Here is a 16,404-nt window from a genome sequence, read left to right on the forward strand (position 1 = left end):
TATTTACTATAGTAAAAACATGATACATTTTCTTAATAGACAAGCTTATGTCTCATTTGATTAATATAAAACTTGACATTAATTCAGGTTATTTTTGCCGTTTTTCTACTATAAATACTTTGGAAACATTAGACTTGATTTCTTGATTGTAGCGAATGAAATGTAACATAAATTCTAGTCTGCTTATAAATGTTACTTTGTAAACGTGTTTAATTGTGATTTGCGTTCGATAGCTGTTTTTTTTTAAAGTAAACAATATATAAAATATAGCCTTTTCTATAGACAACAAGCTGCATGTAAATGCTGGGGTAAATGTACCTATTAAGCCCACTTTCAGCTTTAAAGTCAAATAAAAAAGGGAAAAACATATTTTATGCAAATTATGATTTTAACCAATTCAGTGATTTGTTAATTCCCTGACACATTTGGCAATGTTGAGTTAGCCCCAATTGTGTAAAAAAATCACTAAATTCACATTTTTTTTTATAGGCTTAATTGTATACAGTGCCACAAGACGCATGCAAGCAGTCAACACAAGCTTCTCTTGAATGATAAAAAAAAAAAGAAGCATTTCTTAAAGTGGGCACAATGAAAATTAATATGATGCTTAGTCCACAATATATTTAAGCTTCATGCATGTCTTTGTAAAGATATCTTTTTAAAGGAAAACATTGTCTTTTTTTCACCATTACTCACTGTGGTACCAATTAGGCCCAAGGTATGTTTTTTTTCTTTTCTTTCTTTTTTTTTTTAAATTAGAAATCCCTCTAATTACAAACTTAGATCAATTTTCGGAGTGTGCTTTTATCTTACTAACCTTTTACCTTGCCTTATGTACTACTTTACTTTACAAATATATTTAGATATTTAGGCCTACAAATAACACATTGTGTAGCACCATTATATAATGGGTGTCTGCTAATATTTGATTGCAAAAATGAAATAGCTAAAAAGCTTGACACAGGATTTTAACCTATATGTAATAGACTGCACATAGTATTATAGCAGATGCAATCACAGCGAGCTATTCAAACACACTGTTATTTTTTACACTTTGGCATAAGGTAGCTTCAGTCTATGATTCTTTGAATTTGCCTGTGTTAACTTCTGTGTTAACTTGTGACCCTGTGTTGCCTGTGTGAACTTGTTTGCTAGCCAAAATCTAATTTTACTGTTGCAATAAATTTACGTTATTTCCAGTTAAAAAGCTGCTTACAAATATTACATGTCACTAGAAAATCTCATTTGATTATAACAAAATCATGTCTATTTAAGTCACTTTTTAAGTATTTATAAGAGAAAAATGTCAAAACCAACGTGTAAATAACGTCATTTTTTATATATTTATCAAACGAGACAGCTAGTCTCTGAAGAAAATGTACCATGTTTTTACTATAGTAAATAGTTTAACGATAGCGTTTGTTAATTAGCCACAGTAGCCTCGAATTTACAATTGTCTGTGACTCCAGGAAATGTACTTTTACATCACAAACCATAAAATGTAATATACGTTTACTATAATATTCAATTTCATAACAGTAAACACAGGTCACAAGTTAACACGGGCACATTTTTTTGATTCAGCCAGCTACATATCACGCCGAGAGTAAAATTCTGATTTGTTTGCAACAATCAGTGACTGAATTAAAGCCGCTCGTTAGCTCAGTGCGTTCATTGCTGTCACTTCACAATGCGACTATTTTTAGCGCGTGTTCGAAACCCGTGCCAAACAGACTTATTACTATTTTTTTCGTATTTCAGCCGCTACGGGCGATCATACCAATAATTTGTCATCTTTACAAGAATATCAAAAACATCTAATGAGCAAGTGTGCGTTTATTAGACAGCTTAATATCACGTCAATTTGTGCTTTCAGAATCGGCGAATCTGCAGCGTTCGGTCCATCACATCTGGCGCTGAGGACCTGAACCAGGAAGTTGGTCACCAGATAACACGGTAACCAGTTAAACCGTAACACAGGGATGTGAGGGAGGCGGGGCGAAAATCCACAACACCAAATCCCTGACGCTGATTGGTTGGAACACTGTTTGTTTTTGTGTGGAAAGGTTGGTAGTGCCAATTGTTTTTTTGGCATATCTCGGACCCTAGGCTGACCAGAGAGACGCGGTTTTTTCACAGACAGTTTATGGGGCAGGCAGCGAGCGGATCGTGATGAAAGGTCAGCTGAATTTGACACTTTATGTTTTAGGCTAGAAATCGCTGATACAACCTTTAAGACCACCGTTAGCTCACATCAACAAAGTGCGGAGAGCTCAAGGACACGTTGCACAATACACTACTAACATTACACAAACATGCAATTAATTTAGTAAACATTGGCGAGAGTAACGTTACTTCTGTTCTCCGGCGTCACGGTAGTGATGCGCGAGTCGGGTTTTTTTTTTCAACCCGCGGGTCCCGCAATTAGCCAAAAGGCTATTGTGCCTACGCAAAAAAAAAAAAAGTTCTTTGCCCGCATTCCAGAGGCTTTGCAAAGAAGGTCCGGCGGCCGACGTTCTCTCTATCTTTGGGGTGGGGGAAGAGGGCAGAAAAAGGCCCACGAAAATGCAAATACCAGGATAGCGTGGCCGAGTGGTCTAAGGTGCTGGATTTAGGCTCCAGTCTCTTTGGGGGAGTGGGTTCGAATCCCATCGCTGCCAGCAGCCATTTTAACCAAGGCAGGGAGGCCTTATTTCACGCAAACAGGATTAGACTGCAGCAGTTCTGCAGAGTAAGTATTAGGCCGTTCCACCTGTCGAAGAGACCCTTGGAGCGCAACCCAACGAGGTAGAATGGCCGCACAGTCTAATGCTACGTTCACACCAAACGGGAATATGCGTCTGGTCCGAGTGATTTCAATGTTAAGTCAATGGTAAGACGTGTTTACACGCGCCTGGAGTTCTTGCGGCGCGGTAGACGCGAATTCGCCTCATCCGTGCGTCTAGTTCGCTCGAATGGCGCGAATTGAGCGTCTGGCGCATTAAGTGCGATTTGTGCTTTTTTTGTGAATCACGCATCTGACAAGAATTCGCGTCTGCTGCCCGAGGTGAAAAATCTGAATTTCTGCGTCAATTCGCGCCGCGTTAACCAATCAGGAGCCTGCTTGATGCTGACCTCCACTCCACAGGAAGGGGGCCACCAGGAGTAGGACTGCATACCCCTGTATAAAGGATGCCTTTACGGCTTCGAATTACAAGGCATCAGCTTGCGGCGAAGCGCGACAAGAAAAAAAAGGGCCCACGAAGGCGAATGTGGCAGGGTAGCGTGGCCGAGTGGTCTAAGCCTCTGGATTAAGGCTCCAGTCTCTTCGAGGGCGTGGGTTTGAATCCCACTACTGCCAAGACAGAGTTTTGGAAGGCTATTGTGCCTATACACTAAAAAACATTCTTTGCCCGCACTCCAGAGGCTTTGCAAAGAAGGTCCGGCGGCCAACGTTTTCTCTATCTTTGGGGTGGGGGAAGAGGGCAGAAAAGGGCCCCACGAAAGTGAGCATTCCAGGGTAGCGTGGCCGAGACGTCTAAGGCATTTGATTTAGGCTCCAGTCTAAATCCCATAGCTGACAGCAGGCATTTTAACCAAGGCAGGGAGGCCCTCTAACCCGCTTGGGAGCGGGCTTGTTTTACGCAAACAGGATTAGACTGCAGCCGTTCCGCAGAGTCAGTATTTGGGAGGCCGTTTGACCTGTCGTAAAGACCCGTGGAACACACCATGACAAGGTAGCGTGGCCGAGCGGTCTAAGGTGCTGGATTAAGGCTCCAGTCTCTTCGGGGGCGTGGGTTCGAATCCCACCGCTGCCAGTGAAGTCTTTTGGAAAGCTCCTGAGGCAGCGAAGCGACTGGAGAAGTGACGCTGCATGCTCATCCAAACTTAGCCGCTTTCGCATTCGCAAAGTCAGTGCTTAAAGCTTGTCCCAGCCTCTGCTCCATTCCAACAGAGGCACACCAATAATTTACAATCATAGGAGAGGTGCAATAAAAAACAAAAAAACAATTCAACGAATTTGAAAATTATATTAATGAAAAACAATGAGTAGTCTACAAGAATGGAGACAGCCAGTTTTACTCATGGAAAGTTTTGGGTGAAATAACAGCTGCCTGATCATTTTGATTTTAAATGCATCACAGCTGGCTATCGTTTCCACATAAGCCCCAAAGGCCTTGATTAGCGGATTCAGGTGTGCTTGATCAGAGATGGACCTCCACTCCACAGGAAGGGGGCCACCAGGAGTAGGACTGCATACCCTGTATTAAGGATGCCTTTACGGTGGCGAATTACAAGGCATCAGCTTGTGGCGAAGCGCAACCCAAATACAGCGACGATGATCCCTACACCGCTGTTCTGCTCTCCAGAGCCAATACAGAGCAGTGACACTCTCGATAAATGACCGATCAACAACAGACGTCTTGTAAAAAGATGGCTGCCAATGGGGTTCACAACTTTTTGAAACTTTCGCCTCTCTGACGCACCTGACGCGCGTAAATTTCGCTTCAAACTTTTGTTTTTATGCGCGTCCATTTCGCTCTTGACGGGCGAATGAACACAAAGTGGTCAGGCGTATAAATAGAAGCGGCAGGCGAGAATTTAGACGCGTATTCGCGTTTGTTGTGAATGTAGCATAAGGCGTTGGATTAAGGCTCCAGTCTCTTCGGGGGTGTGGGTTTGAATCCCACTGCTGCCAAGACAGAGTTTTGGAAGGCTATTGTGCGTACGCAAAAAAAAATGTTCTTTGCCCGCATTCCAGAGGCTTTGCATAGAAGGTCCGGCGGCCGACGTTCTCACTATATTTGGGGTGGGGGAAGAGGGCAGAAAATGGCCCACGAAAGTGAAAAGCCCAGGGTAGCGTGGTCGAGTGGTCTAAGGCGCTGGATTTAGGCTCCAGTCTCTTCGGGGGCGTGGGTTCGAATCCCATCGCTGCCAGCAGCCATTTTAACCAAGGCAGTGAGGCCCTCTAACCCGCTTTGCAGCGGGATTATTTCACGCAAACAGGATTAGACTGCAGCAATTCTGCAGAGTAAGTATTAGGGAGGCCGTTCCACCTGTCGAAGAGACCCATGGAGCGCAACCCGACGAGGTAGCATGGCCGCACGGTCTAATGCTACGCTCACACCAAACGGGAATATGCGTCTGGTCCGAGTGATTTCAATGTTAAGTCAATGGTAAGACGTGTTTACACGCGCCTGGAGTTCTTGCGGCGCGAATGAGGCGTTTAGCGCGGCGCGGTAGACGCGAATTCGCCTCATCCGCGCGTCTTGTTCTAGCGAATGGCGCGAATTGAGCGTCTGGCGCGTTAGGTGCGTTAAGCGCGAATTGTGCTTTTTTGTGAATCACGCGTCTGACAAGCATTCGCGTCTGCTGCCCGAGGTGAAAAATCGGAACTTCTGCGTCAATTCGCGCCGCGTTAACCAATCAGGAGCCTGCTTGATGCTGACCTCCACTCCACAGGAAGGGGGCCACCAGGAGTAGGACTGCATACCCCTGTATAAAGGATGCCTTTACGGCTTCGAATTACAAGGCATCAGCTTGCGGCGAAGCGCGACAAGAAAAAAAAAGGGCCCACGAAGGCGAATGTGGCAGGGTAGCGTGGCCGAGTGGTCTAAGCCGCTGGATAAAGGCTTCAGTCTCTTCGGGGGCGTGGGTTTGAATCCCACTACTGCCAAGACAGAGTTTTGGAAGGCTATTGTGCCTATACACAAAAAAACATTCTTTTCCCGCACTCCAGAGGCTTTGCAAAGAAGGTCCGGCGGCCGACGTTTTCTCTATCTTTGGGGTGGGGGAAGAGGGCAGAAAAGGGCCCACGAAAGTGAGCATTCCAGGGTAGCGTGGCCGAGAGGTCTAAGGCATTTGATTTAGGCTCCAGTCTAAATCCCATTGCTGCCAGCAGGCATTTTAACCAAGGCAGGGAGGCCCTCTAACCCGCTTGGGAGCGGGCTTGTTTTACGCAAACAGGATTAGACTGCAGAGTCAGTATTTGGGAGGCCGTTTGACCTGTCGTAAATACCCGTGGAACACACCATGACAAGGTAACGTGGCCGAGCGGTCTAAGGCGCTGGATTAAGGCTCCAGTCTCTTCTGGGGCGTGGGTTCGAATCCCACCGCTGCCAGGGAAGTCTTTTGGAAAGCTCCTGAGGCTGCGAAGCGACTGGAGAAGTGACGCTGCATGCTCATCCAAACTTAGCCGCTTTCGCATTCTTTGCCATTTAGCAAAGTCAGTGCTTAAAGCTTGTCCCAGCCTCTGCTCCATTCCAACAGAGGCACACCAATAATTTACAATCATAGGAGAGGTGCAATAAATTATATTAATGAAAAACAATGAGTATTCTACAAGAATGGAGACTCATGAAAAGTTTTGGGTGAAATAACAGCTGCCTGATCATTTTGATTTTAAATGCATCACAGCTGGCTATCGTTTCCACATAGGCCCCAAAGGCCGTGATTAGCGGATTCAGGTGTGCTTGATCAGAGATGGACCTCCACTCCACAGGAAGGGGGCCACCAGGATTAGGACTGCATACCCTGTATTAAGGATGCCTTTACGGCGGCGAATTACAAGGCATCAGCTTGTGGCGAAGCGCAACCCAAATACAGCGACGATGCAGTGACACTCTCGATAAATGACCGATCAACAACAGACGTCTTGTAAAAAGATGGCTGCCAATGGGGTTCGAAACTTTTTGAAACTTTCGCCTCTCTGACGCACCTGACGCGCGTAAATTTCACTTCAAACTTTTGTTTTCATGCGCATCCATTTCGCTCTTGACGGGCGAATGAACACAAAGTGGTCAGGCGTGTAAATAGAAGCGGCAGGCCAGAATTTAGACGCGTATTCGCGTTTGGTGTGAACGTAGCATAAGGCGTTGGATTAAGGCTCCAGTCTCTTCGGGGGGGTGGGTTTGAATCCCACTGCTGCCAAGACAGAGTTTTGGAAGGCTATTGTGCGTACGCAAAAAAAATGTTCTTTGCCCGCATTCCAGAGGCTTTGCATAGAAGGTCCGGCGGCCGACGTTCTCTCTATATTTGGGGTGGGGGAAGAGGGCAGAAAATGGCCCACGAAAGTGAGAATCCCAGGGTAGCGTGGCCGAGTGGTCTAAGGCGCTGGATTTAGGCTCCAGTCTCTTCGGGGGCGTGGGTTCGAATCCCATCGCTGCCAGCAGCCATTTTAACCAAGGCAGGGAGGCCCTGTAACCCGTTTGGCAGCGGGATTATTTCACGCAAACAGGATTAGACTGCAGCAGTTCTGCAGAGTAAGTATTAGGGAGGCCGTACCACCTGTCCAAGAGACCCTTGGAGCGCAACCCGACGAGGTAGCATGGCCGCACGGTCTAATGCTACGCTCACACCAAACGGGAATATGCGTCTGGTCCGAGTGATTTCAATGTTAAGTCAATGGTAAGACGTGTTTACACGCGCCTGGAGTTCTTGCGGCGCGAATGAGGCGTTTAGCGCGGCGCGGTAGACGCGAATTTGCCTCATCCGCGCGTCTAGTTCTCGCGAATGGCGCGAATTGAGCGTCTGGCGCGTTAGGTGCGTTAAGCGCGAATTGTGCTTTTTTGTGAATCACGCGTCTGACAAGAATTTGCGTCTGCTGCCCGAGGTGAAAAATCGGAACTTCTGCGTCAATTCGCGCCGCGTTAACCAATCAGGAGCCTGCTTGATGCTGACCTCCACTCCACAGGAAGGGGGCCACCAGGAGTAGGACTGCATACCCCTGTATAAAGGATGCCTTTACGGCTTCGAATTACAAGGCATCAGCTTGCGGCGAAGCGCGACAAGAAAAAAAAAGGGCCCACGAAGGCGGCTGTGGCAGGGTAGCGTGGCCGAGTGGTCTAAGCCGCTGGATTAAGGCTCCAGTCTCTTCGGGGGCGTGGGTTTGAATCCCACTACTGCCAAGACAGAGTTTTGGAAGGCTATTGTGCCTATACACAAAAAAACATTCTTTGCCCGCACTCCAGAGGCTTTGCAAAGAAGGTCCGGCGGCCGACGTTTTCTCTATCTTTGGGGTGGGGGAAGAGGGCAGAAAAGGGCCCACGAAAGTGAGCATTCCAGGGTAGCGTGGCCGAGAGGTCTAAGGCATTTGATTTAGGCTCCAGTCTAAATCCCATTGCTGCCAGCAGGCATTTTAACCAAGGCAGGGAGGCCCTCTAACCCGCTTGGGAGCGGGCTTGTTTTACGCAAACAGGATTAGACTGCAGCCGTTCCGCAGAGTCAGTATTTGGGAGGCCGTTTGACCTGTCGTAAAGACCCGTGGAACACACCATGACAAGGTAGCGTGGCCGAGCGGTCTAAGGCGCTGGATTAAGGCTCCAGTCTCTTCGGGGGCGTGGGTTCGAATCCCACCGCTGCCAGGGAAGTCTTTTGGAAAGTTCCTGAGGCTGCGAAGCGACTGGAGAAGTGACGCTGCATGCTCATCCAAACTTAGCCGCTTTCGCATTCTTTGCCATTTAGCAAAGTCAGTGCTTAAAGCTTGTCCCAGCCTCTGCTCCATTCCAACAGAGGCACACCAATAATTTACAATCATAGGAGAGGTGCAATAAATTATATTAATGAAAAACAATGAGTAGTCTACAAGAATGGAGACAGCCAGTTTTACTCATGAAAAGTTTTGGGTGAAATAACAGCTGCCTGATCATTTTGATTTTAAATGCATCACAGCTGGCTATCGTTTCCACATAAGCCCCAAAGGCCTTGATTAGCGGATTCAGGTGTGCTTGATCAGAGATGGACCTCCACTCCACAGGAAGGGGGCCACCAGGAGTAGGACTGCATACCCTGTATTAAGGATGCCTTTACGGCAGCGAATTACAAGGCATCAGCTTGTGGCGAAGCGCAACCCAAATACAGCGACGATGATCCCTACACCGCTGTGCTGCTCTCCAGAGCCAATACAGAGCAGTGACACTCTCGATAAATGACCGATCAACAACAGACGTCTTGTAAAAAGATGGCTGCCAATGGGGTTCGAAACTTTTTGAAACTTTCGCCTCTCTGACGCACCTGACGCGCGTAAATTTCACTTCAAACTTTTGTTTTCATGCGCGTCCATTTCGCTCTTGACGGGCGAATGAACACAAAGTGGTCAGGCGTGTAAATAGAAGCGGCAGGCCAGAATTTAGACGCGTATTCGCGTTTGGTGTGAACGTAGCATAAGGCGTTGGATTAAGGCTCCAGTCTCTTCGGGGGTGTGGGTTTGAATCCCACTGCTGCCAAGACAGAGTTTTGGAAGGCTATTGTGCGTACGCAAAAAAAATGTTCTTTGCCCGCATTCCAGAGGCTTTGCATAGAAGGTCCGGCGGCCGACGTTCTCTCTATATTTGGGGTGGGGGAAGAGGGCAGAAAATGGCCCACGAAAGTGAGAATCCCAGGGTAGCGTGGCCGAGTGGTCTAAGGCGCTGGATTTAGGCTCCAGTCTCTTCGGGGGCGTGGGTTCGAATCCCATCGCTGCCAGCAGCCATTTTAACCAAGGCAGGGAGGCCCTCTAACCCGTTTGGCAGCGGGATTATTTCACGCAAACAGGATTAGACTGCAGCAGTTCTGCAGAGTAAGTATTAGGGAGGCCGTACCACCTGTCCAAGAGACCCTTGGAGCGCAACCCGACGAGGTAGCATGGCCGCACGGTCTAATGCTACGCTCACACCAAACGGGAATATGCGTCTGGTCCGAGTGATTTCAATGTTAAGTCAATGGTAAGACGTGTTTACACGCGCCTGGAGTTCTTGCGGCGCGAATGAGGCGTTTAGCGCGGCGCGGTAGACGCGAATTTGCCTCATCCGCGCGTCTAGTTCTCGCGAATGGCGCGAATTGAGCGTCTGGCGCGTTAGGTGCGTTAAGCGCGAATTGTGCTTTTTTGTGAATCACGCGTCTGACAAGAATTCGCGTCTGCTGCCCGAGGTGAAAAATCGGAACTTCTGCGTCAATTCGCGCCGCGTTAACCAATCAGGAGCCTGCTTGATGCTGACCTCCACTCCACAGGAAGGGGGCCACCAGGAGTAGGACTGCATACCCCTGTATAAAGGATGCCTTTACGGCTTCGAATTACAAGGCATCAGCTTGCGGCGAAGCGCGACAAGAAAAAAAAAGGGCCCACGAAGGCGGCTGTGGCAGGGTAGCGTGGCCGAGTGGTCTAAGCCGCTGGATTAAGGCTCCAGTCTCTTCGGGGGCGTGGATTTGAATCCCACTACTGCCAAGACAGAGTTTTGGAAGGCTATTGTGCCTATACACAAAAAAACATTCTTTGCCCGCACTCCAGAGGCTTTGCAAAGAAGGTCCGGCGGCCGACGTTTTCTCTATCTTTGGGGTGGGGGAAGAGGGCAGAAAAGGGCCCACGAAAGTGAGCATTCCAGGGTAGCGTGGCCGAGAGGTCTAAGGCATTTGATTTAGGCTCCAGTCTAAATCCCATTGCTGCCAGCAGGCATTTTAACCAAGGCAGGGAGGCCCTCTAACCCGCTTGGGAGCGGGCTTGTTTTACGCAAACAGGATTAGACTGCAGAGTCAGTATTTGGGAGGCCGTTTGACCTGTCGTAAAGACCCGTGGAACACACCATGACAAGGTAGCGTGGCCGAGCGGTCTAAGGCACTGGATTAAGGCTCCAGTCTCTTCGGGGGCGTGGGTTAGAATCCCACCGCTGCCAGGGAAGTCTTTTGGAAAGTTCCTGAGGCTGCGAAGCGACTGGAGAAGTGACGCTGCATGCTCATCCAAACTTAGCCGCTTTCGCATTCTTTGCCATTTAGCAAAGTCAGTGCTTAAAGCTTGTCCCAGCCTCTGCTCCATTCCAACAGAGGCACACCAATAATTTACAATCATAGGAGAGGTGCAATAAATTATATTAATGAAAAACAATGAGTAGTCTACAAGAATGGAGACAGCCAGTTTTACTCATGGAAAGTTTTGGGTGAAATAACAGCTGCCTGATCATTTTGATTTTAAATGCATCACAGCTGGCTATCGTTTCCACATAAGCCCCAAAGGCCTTGATTAGCGGATTCAGGTGTGCTTAATCAGAGATGGACCTCCACTCCACAGGAAGGGGGCCACCTGGAGTAGGACTGCATACCCTGTATTAAGGATGCCTTTACGGCGGCGAATTACAAGGCATCAGCTTGTGGCGAAGCGCAACCCAAATACAGCGACGATGATCCCTACACCGCTGTGCTGCTCTCCAGAGCCAATACAGAGCAGTGACACTCTCGATAAATGACCGATCAACAACAGACGTCTTGTAAAAAGATGGCTGCCAATGGGCTTCGAAACTTTTTGAAACTTTCGCCTCTCTGACGCACCTGACGCGCGTAAATTTCACTTCAAACTTTTGTTTTCATGCGCATCCATTTCGCTCTTGACGGGCGAATGAACACAAAGTGGTCAGGCGTGTAAATAGAAGCGGCAGGCCAGAATTTAGACGCGTATTCGCGTTTGGTGTGAACGTAGCATAAGGCGTTGGATTAAGGCTCCAGTCTCTTCGGGGGGGTGGGTTTGAATCCCACTGCTGCCAAGACAGAGTTTTGGAAGGCTATTGTGCGTACGCAAAAAAAATGTTCTTTGCCCGCATTCCAGAGGCTTTGCATAGAAGGTCCGGCGGCCGACGTTCTCTCTATATTTGGGGTGGGGGAAGAGGGCAGAAAATGGCCCACGAAAGTGAGAATCCCAGGGTAGCGTGGCCGAGTGGTCTAAGGCGCTGGATTTAGGCTCCAGTCTCTTCGGGGGCGTGGGTTCGAATCCCATCGCTGCCAGCAGCCATTTTAACCAAGGCAGGGAGGCCCTGTAACCCGTTTGGCAGCGGGATTATTTCACGCAAACAGGATTAGACTGCAGCAGTTCTGCAGAGTAAGTATTAGGGAGGCCGTACCACCTGTCCAAGAGACCCTTGGAGCGCAACCCGACGAGGTAGCATGGCCGCACGGTCTAATGCTACGCTCACACCAAACGGGAATATGCGTCTGGTCCGAGTGATTTCAATGTTAAGTCAATGGTAAGACGTGTTTACACGCGCCTGGAGTTCTTGCGGCGCGAATGAGGCGTTTAGCGCGGCGCGGTAGACGCGAATTTGCCTCATCCGCGCGTCTAGTTCTCGCGAATGGCGCGAATTGAGCGTCTGGCGCGTTAGGTGCGTTAAGCGCGAATTGTGCTTTTTTGTGAATCACGCGTCTGACAAGAATTTGCGTCTGCTGCCCGAGGTGAAAAATCGGAACTTCTGCGTCAATTCGCGCCGCGTTAACCAATCAGGAGCCTGCTTGATGCTGACCTCCACTCCACAGGAAGGGGGCCACCAGGAGTAGGACTGCATACCCCTGTATAAAGGATGCCTTTACGGCTTCGAATTACAAGGCATCAGCTTGCGGCGAAGCGCGACAAGAAAAAAAAAGGGCCCACGAAGGCGGCTGTGGCAGGGTAGCGTGGCCGAGTGGTCTAAGCCGCTGGATTAAGGCTCCAGTCTCTTCGGGGGCGTGGGTTTGAATCCCACTACTGCCAAGACAGAGTTTTGGAAGGCTATTGTGCCTATACACAAAAAAACATTCTTTGCCCGCACTCCAGAGGCTTTGCAAAGAAGGTCCGGCGGCCGACGTTTTCTCTATCTTTGGGGTGGGGGAAGAGGGCAGAAAAGGGCCCACGAAAGTGAGCATTCCAGGGTAGCGTGGCCGAGAGGTCTAAGGCATTTGATTTAGGCTCCAGTCTAAATCCCATTGCTGCCAGCAGGCATTTTAACCAAGGCAGGGAGGCCCTCTAACCCGCTTGGGAGCGGGCTTGTTTTACGCAAACAGGATTAGACTGCAGCCGTTCCGCAGAGTCAGTATTTGGGAGGCCGTTTGACCTGTCGTAAAGACCCGTGGAACACACCATGACAAGGTAGCGTGGCCGAGCGGTCTAAGGCGCTGGATTAAGGCTCCAGTCTCTTCGGGGGCGTGGGTTCGAATCCCACCGCTGCCAGGGAAGTCTTTTGGAAAGTTCCTGAGGCTGCGAAGCGACTGGAGAAGTGACGCTGCATGCTCATCCAAACTTAGCCGCTTTCGCATTCTTTGCCATTTAGCAAAGTCAGTGCTTAAAGCTTGTCCCAGCCTCTGCTCCATTCCAACAGAGGCACACCAATAATTTACAATCATAGGAGAGGTGCAATAAATTATATTAATGAAAAACAATGAGTAGTCTACAAGAATGGAGACAGCCAGTTTTACTCATGAAAAGTTTTGGGTGAAATAACAGCTGCCTGATCATTTTGATTTTAAATGCATCACAGCTGGCTATCGTTTCCACATAAGCCCCAAAGGCCTTGATTAGCGGATTCAGGTGTGCTTGATCAGAGATGGACCTCCACTCCACAGGAAGGGGGCCACCAGGAGTAGGACTGCATACCCTGTATTAAGGATGCCTTTACGGCGGCGAATTACAAGGCATCAGCTTGTGGCGAAGCGCAACCCAAATACAGCGACGATGATCCCTACACCGCTGTTCTGCTCTCCAGAGCCAATACAGAGCAGTGACACTCTCGATAAATGACCGTTCAACAACAGACGTCTTGTAAAAAGATGGCTGCCAATGGGGTTCGAAACTTTTTGAAACTTTCGCCTCTCTGACGCACCTGACGCGCGTAAATTTCACTTCAAACTTTTGTTTTCATGCGCGTCCATTTCGCTCTTGACGGGCGAATGAACACAAAGTGGTCAGGCGTGTAAATAGAAGCGGCAGGCCAGAATTTAGACGCGTATTCGCGTTTGGTGTGAACGTAGCATAAGGCGTTGGATTAAGGCTCCAGTCTCTTCGGGGGTGTGGGTTTGAATCCCACTGCTGCCAAGACAGAGTTTTGGAAGGCTATTGTGCGTACGCAAAAAAAATGTTCTTTGCCCGCATTCCAGAGGCTTTGCATAGAAGGTCCGGCGGCCGACGTTCTCTCTATATTTGGGGTGGGGGAAGAGGGCAGAAAATGGCCCACGAAAGTGAGAATCCCAGGGTAGCGTGGCCGAGTGGTCTAAGGCGCTGGATTTAGGCTCCAGTCTCTTCGGGGGCGTGGGTTCGAATCCCATCGCTGCCAGCAGCCATTTTAACCAAGGCAGGGAGGCCCTGTAACCCGTTTGGCAGCGGGATTATTTCACGCAAACAGGATTAGACTGCAGCAGTTCTGCAGAGTAAGTATTAGGGAGGCCGTACCACCTGTCCAAGAGACCCTTGGAGCGCAACCCGACGAGGTAGCATGGCCGCACGGTCTAATGCTACGCTCACACCAAACGGGAATATGCGTCTGGTCCGAGTGATTTCAATGTTAAGTCAATGGTAAGACGTGTTTACACGCGCCTGGAGTTCTTGCGGCGCGAATGAGGCGTTTAGCGCGGCGCGGTAGACGCGAATTTGCCTCATCCGCGCGTCTAGTTCTCGCGAATGGCGCGAATTGAGCGTCTGGCGCGTTAGGTGCGTTAAGCTCGAATTGTGCTTTTTTGTGAATCACGCGTCTGACAAGAATTCGCGTCTGCTGCCCGAGGTGAAAAATCGGAACTTCTGCGTCAATTCGCGCCGCGTTAACCAATCAGGAGCCTGCTTGATGCTGACCTCCACTCCACAGGAAGGGGGCCACCAGGAGTAGGACTGCATACCCCTGTATAAAGGATGCCTTTACGGCTTCGAATTACAAGGCATCAGCTTGCGGCGAAGCGCGACAAGAAAAAAAAAGGGCCCACGAAGGCGGCTGTGGCAGGGTAGCGTGGCCGAGTGGTCTAAGCCGCTGGATTAAGGCTCCAGTCTCTTCGTGGGCGTGGGTTTGAATCCCACTACTGCCAAGACAGAGTTTTGGAAGGCTATTGTGCCTATACACAAAAAAACATTCTTTGCCCGCACTCCAGAGGCTTTGCAAAGAAGGTCCGGCGGCCGACGTTTTCTCTATCTTTGGGGTGGGGGAAGAGGGCAGAAAAGGGCCCACGAAAGTGAGCATTCCAGGGTAGCGTGGCCGAGAGGTCTAAGGCATTTGATTTAGGCTCCAGTCTAAATCCCATTGCTGCCAGCAGGCATTTTAACCAAGGCAGGGAGGCCCTCTAACCCGCTTGGGAGCGGGCTTGTTTTACGCAAACAGGATTAGACTGCAGCCGTTCCGCAGAGTCAGTATTTGGGAGGCCGTTTGACCTGTCGTAAAGACCCGTGGAACACACCATGACAAGGTAGCGTGGCCGAGCGGTCTAAGGCGCTGGATTAAGGCTCCAGTCTCTTCGGGGGCGTGGGTTCGAATCCCACCGCTGCCAGGGAAGTCTTTTGGAAAGTTCCTGAGGCTGCGAAGCGACTGGAGAAGTGACGCTGCATGCTCATCCAAACTTAGCCGCTTTCGCATTCTTTGCCATTTAGCAAAGTCAGTGCTTAAAGCTTGTCCCAGCCTCTGCTCCATTCCAACAGAGGCACACCAATAATTTACAATCATAGGAGAGGTGCAATAAATTATATTAATGAAAAACAATGAGAAGTCTACAAGAATGGAGACAGCCAGTTTTACTCATGAAAAGTTTTGGGTGAAATAACAGCTGCCTGATCATTTTGATTTTAAATGCATCACAGCTGGCTATCGTTTCCACATAAGCCCCAAAGGCCTTGATTAGCGGATTCAGGTGTGCTTGATCAGAGATGGACCTCCACTCCACAGGAAGGGGGCCACCAGGAGTAGGACTGCATACCCTGTATTAAGGATGCCTTTACGGCGGCGAATTACAAGGCATCAGCTTGTGGCGAAGCGCAACCCAAATACAGCGACGATGATCCCTACACCGCTGTTCTGCTCTCCAGAGCCAATACAGAGCAGTGACACTCTCGATAAATGACCGATCAACAACAGACGTCTTGTAAAAAGATGGCTGCCAATGGGGTTCGAAACTTTTTGAAACTTTCGCCTCTCTGACGCACCTGACGCGCGTAAATTTCACTTCAAACTTTTGTTTTCATGCGCGTCCATTTCGCTCTTGACGGGCGAATGAACACAAAGTGGTCAGGCGTGTAAATAGAAGCGGCAGGCCAGAATTTAGACGCGTATTCGCGTTTGGTGTGAACGTAGCATAAGGCGTTGGATTAAGGCTCCAGTCTCTTCGGGGGTGTGGGTTTGAATCCCACTGCTGCCAAGACAGAGTTTTGGAAGGCTATTGTGCGTACGCAAAAAAAATGTTCTTTGCCCGCATTCCAGAGGCTTTGCATAGAAGGTCCGGCGGCCGACGTTCTCTCTATATTTGGGGTGGGGGAAGAGGGCAGAAAATGGCCCACGAAAGTGAGAATCCCAGGGTAGCGTGGCCGAGTGGTCTAAGGCGCTGGATTTAGGCTCCAGTCTCTTCGGGGGCGTGGGTTCGAATCCCATCGCTGCCAGCAGCCATTTTAACCAAGGCAGGGAGGCCCTCTAACCCGTTTGGCAGCGGGATTATTTCACGCAAACAGGATTAGACTGCAGCAGTTCTGCA

The 16,404-nt window shown here is 49.2% G+C and overlaps 13 non-coding genes across 13 annotated transcripts; all 13 read left to right on the top strand.

The window, feature by feature from the left end:
- The first annotated feature begins 2,577 nt into the window (after positions 1-2,577).
- On the top strand, positions 2,578-2,660 carry trnal-uag (transfer RNA leucine (anticodon UAG)). The gene has a single exon. It is a non-coding gene; the product is annotated as a tRNA-Leu (tRNA).
- Positions 2,661-3,715: 1,055 nt separating this feature from the next.
- On the top strand, positions 3,716-3,797 carry trnal-aag (transfer RNA leucine (anticodon AAG)). The gene has a single exon. It is a non-coding gene; the product is annotated as a tRNA-Leu (tRNA).
- Positions 3,798-4,835: 1,038 nt separating this feature from the next.
- Positions 4,836-4,917, top strand: trnal-uag (transfer RNA leucine (anticodon UAG)). Its single transcript has one exon. It is a non-coding gene; the product is annotated as a tRNA-Leu (tRNA).
- Positions 4,918-6,019: 1,102 nt separating this feature from the next.
- Positions 6,020-6,101, top strand: trnal-aag (transfer RNA leucine (anticodon AAG)). Its single transcript has one exon. It is a non-coding gene; the product is annotated as a tRNA-Leu (tRNA).
- A 964-nt stretch (positions 6,102-7,065) lies between these two features.
- trnal-uag (transfer RNA leucine (anticodon UAG)) lies at positions 7,066-7,147 on the top strand. The gene has a single exon. It is a non-coding gene; the product is annotated as a tRNA-Leu (tRNA).
- A 1,113-nt stretch (positions 7,148-8,260) lies between these two features.
- On the top strand, positions 8,261-8,342 carry trnal-aag (transfer RNA leucine (anticodon AAG)). Its single transcript has one exon. It is a non-coding gene; the product is annotated as a tRNA-Leu (tRNA).
- Positions 8,343-9,359: 1,017 nt separating this feature from the next.
- On the top strand, positions 9,360-9,441 carry trnal-uag (transfer RNA leucine (anticodon UAG)). The gene has a single exon. It is a non-coding gene; the product is annotated as a tRNA-Leu (tRNA).
- A 1,102-nt stretch (positions 9,442-10,543) lies between these two features.
- Positions 10,544-10,625, top strand: trnal-aag (transfer RNA leucine (anticodon AAG)). The gene has a single exon. It is a non-coding gene; the product is annotated as a tRNA-Leu (tRNA).
- A 1,017-nt stretch (positions 10,626-11,642) lies between these two features.
- trnal-uag (transfer RNA leucine (anticodon UAG)) lies at positions 11,643-11,724 on the top strand. Its single transcript has one exon. It is a non-coding gene; the product is annotated as a tRNA-Leu (tRNA).
- Positions 11,725-12,837: 1,113 nt separating this feature from the next.
- Positions 12,838-12,919, top strand: trnal-aag (transfer RNA leucine (anticodon AAG)). The gene has a single exon. It is a non-coding gene; the product is annotated as a tRNA-Leu (tRNA).
- A 1,017-nt stretch (positions 12,920-13,936) lies between these two features.
- trnal-uag (transfer RNA leucine (anticodon UAG)) lies at positions 13,937-14,018 on the top strand. Its single transcript has one exon. It is a non-coding gene; the product is annotated as a tRNA-Leu (tRNA).
- Positions 14,019-15,131: 1,113 nt separating this feature from the next.
- Positions 15,132-15,213, top strand: trnal-aag (transfer RNA leucine (anticodon AAG)). Its single transcript has one exon. It is a non-coding gene; the product is annotated as a tRNA-Leu (tRNA).
- Positions 15,214-16,230: 1,017 nt separating this feature from the next.
- On the top strand, positions 16,231-16,312 carry trnal-uag (transfer RNA leucine (anticodon UAG)). The gene has a single exon. It is a non-coding gene; the product is annotated as a tRNA-Leu (tRNA).
- Positions 16,313-16,404: the final 92 nt, after the last annotated feature.

Source organism: Garra rufa, unplaced genomic scaffold (genome assembly GCF_049309525.1).
Source record: "Garra rufa unplaced genomic scaffold, GarRuf1.0 hap1_unplaced_007, whole genome shotgun sequence".
NCBI lineage: Eukaryota > Metazoa > Chordata > Actinopteri > Cypriniformes > Cyprinidae > Garra > Garra rufa.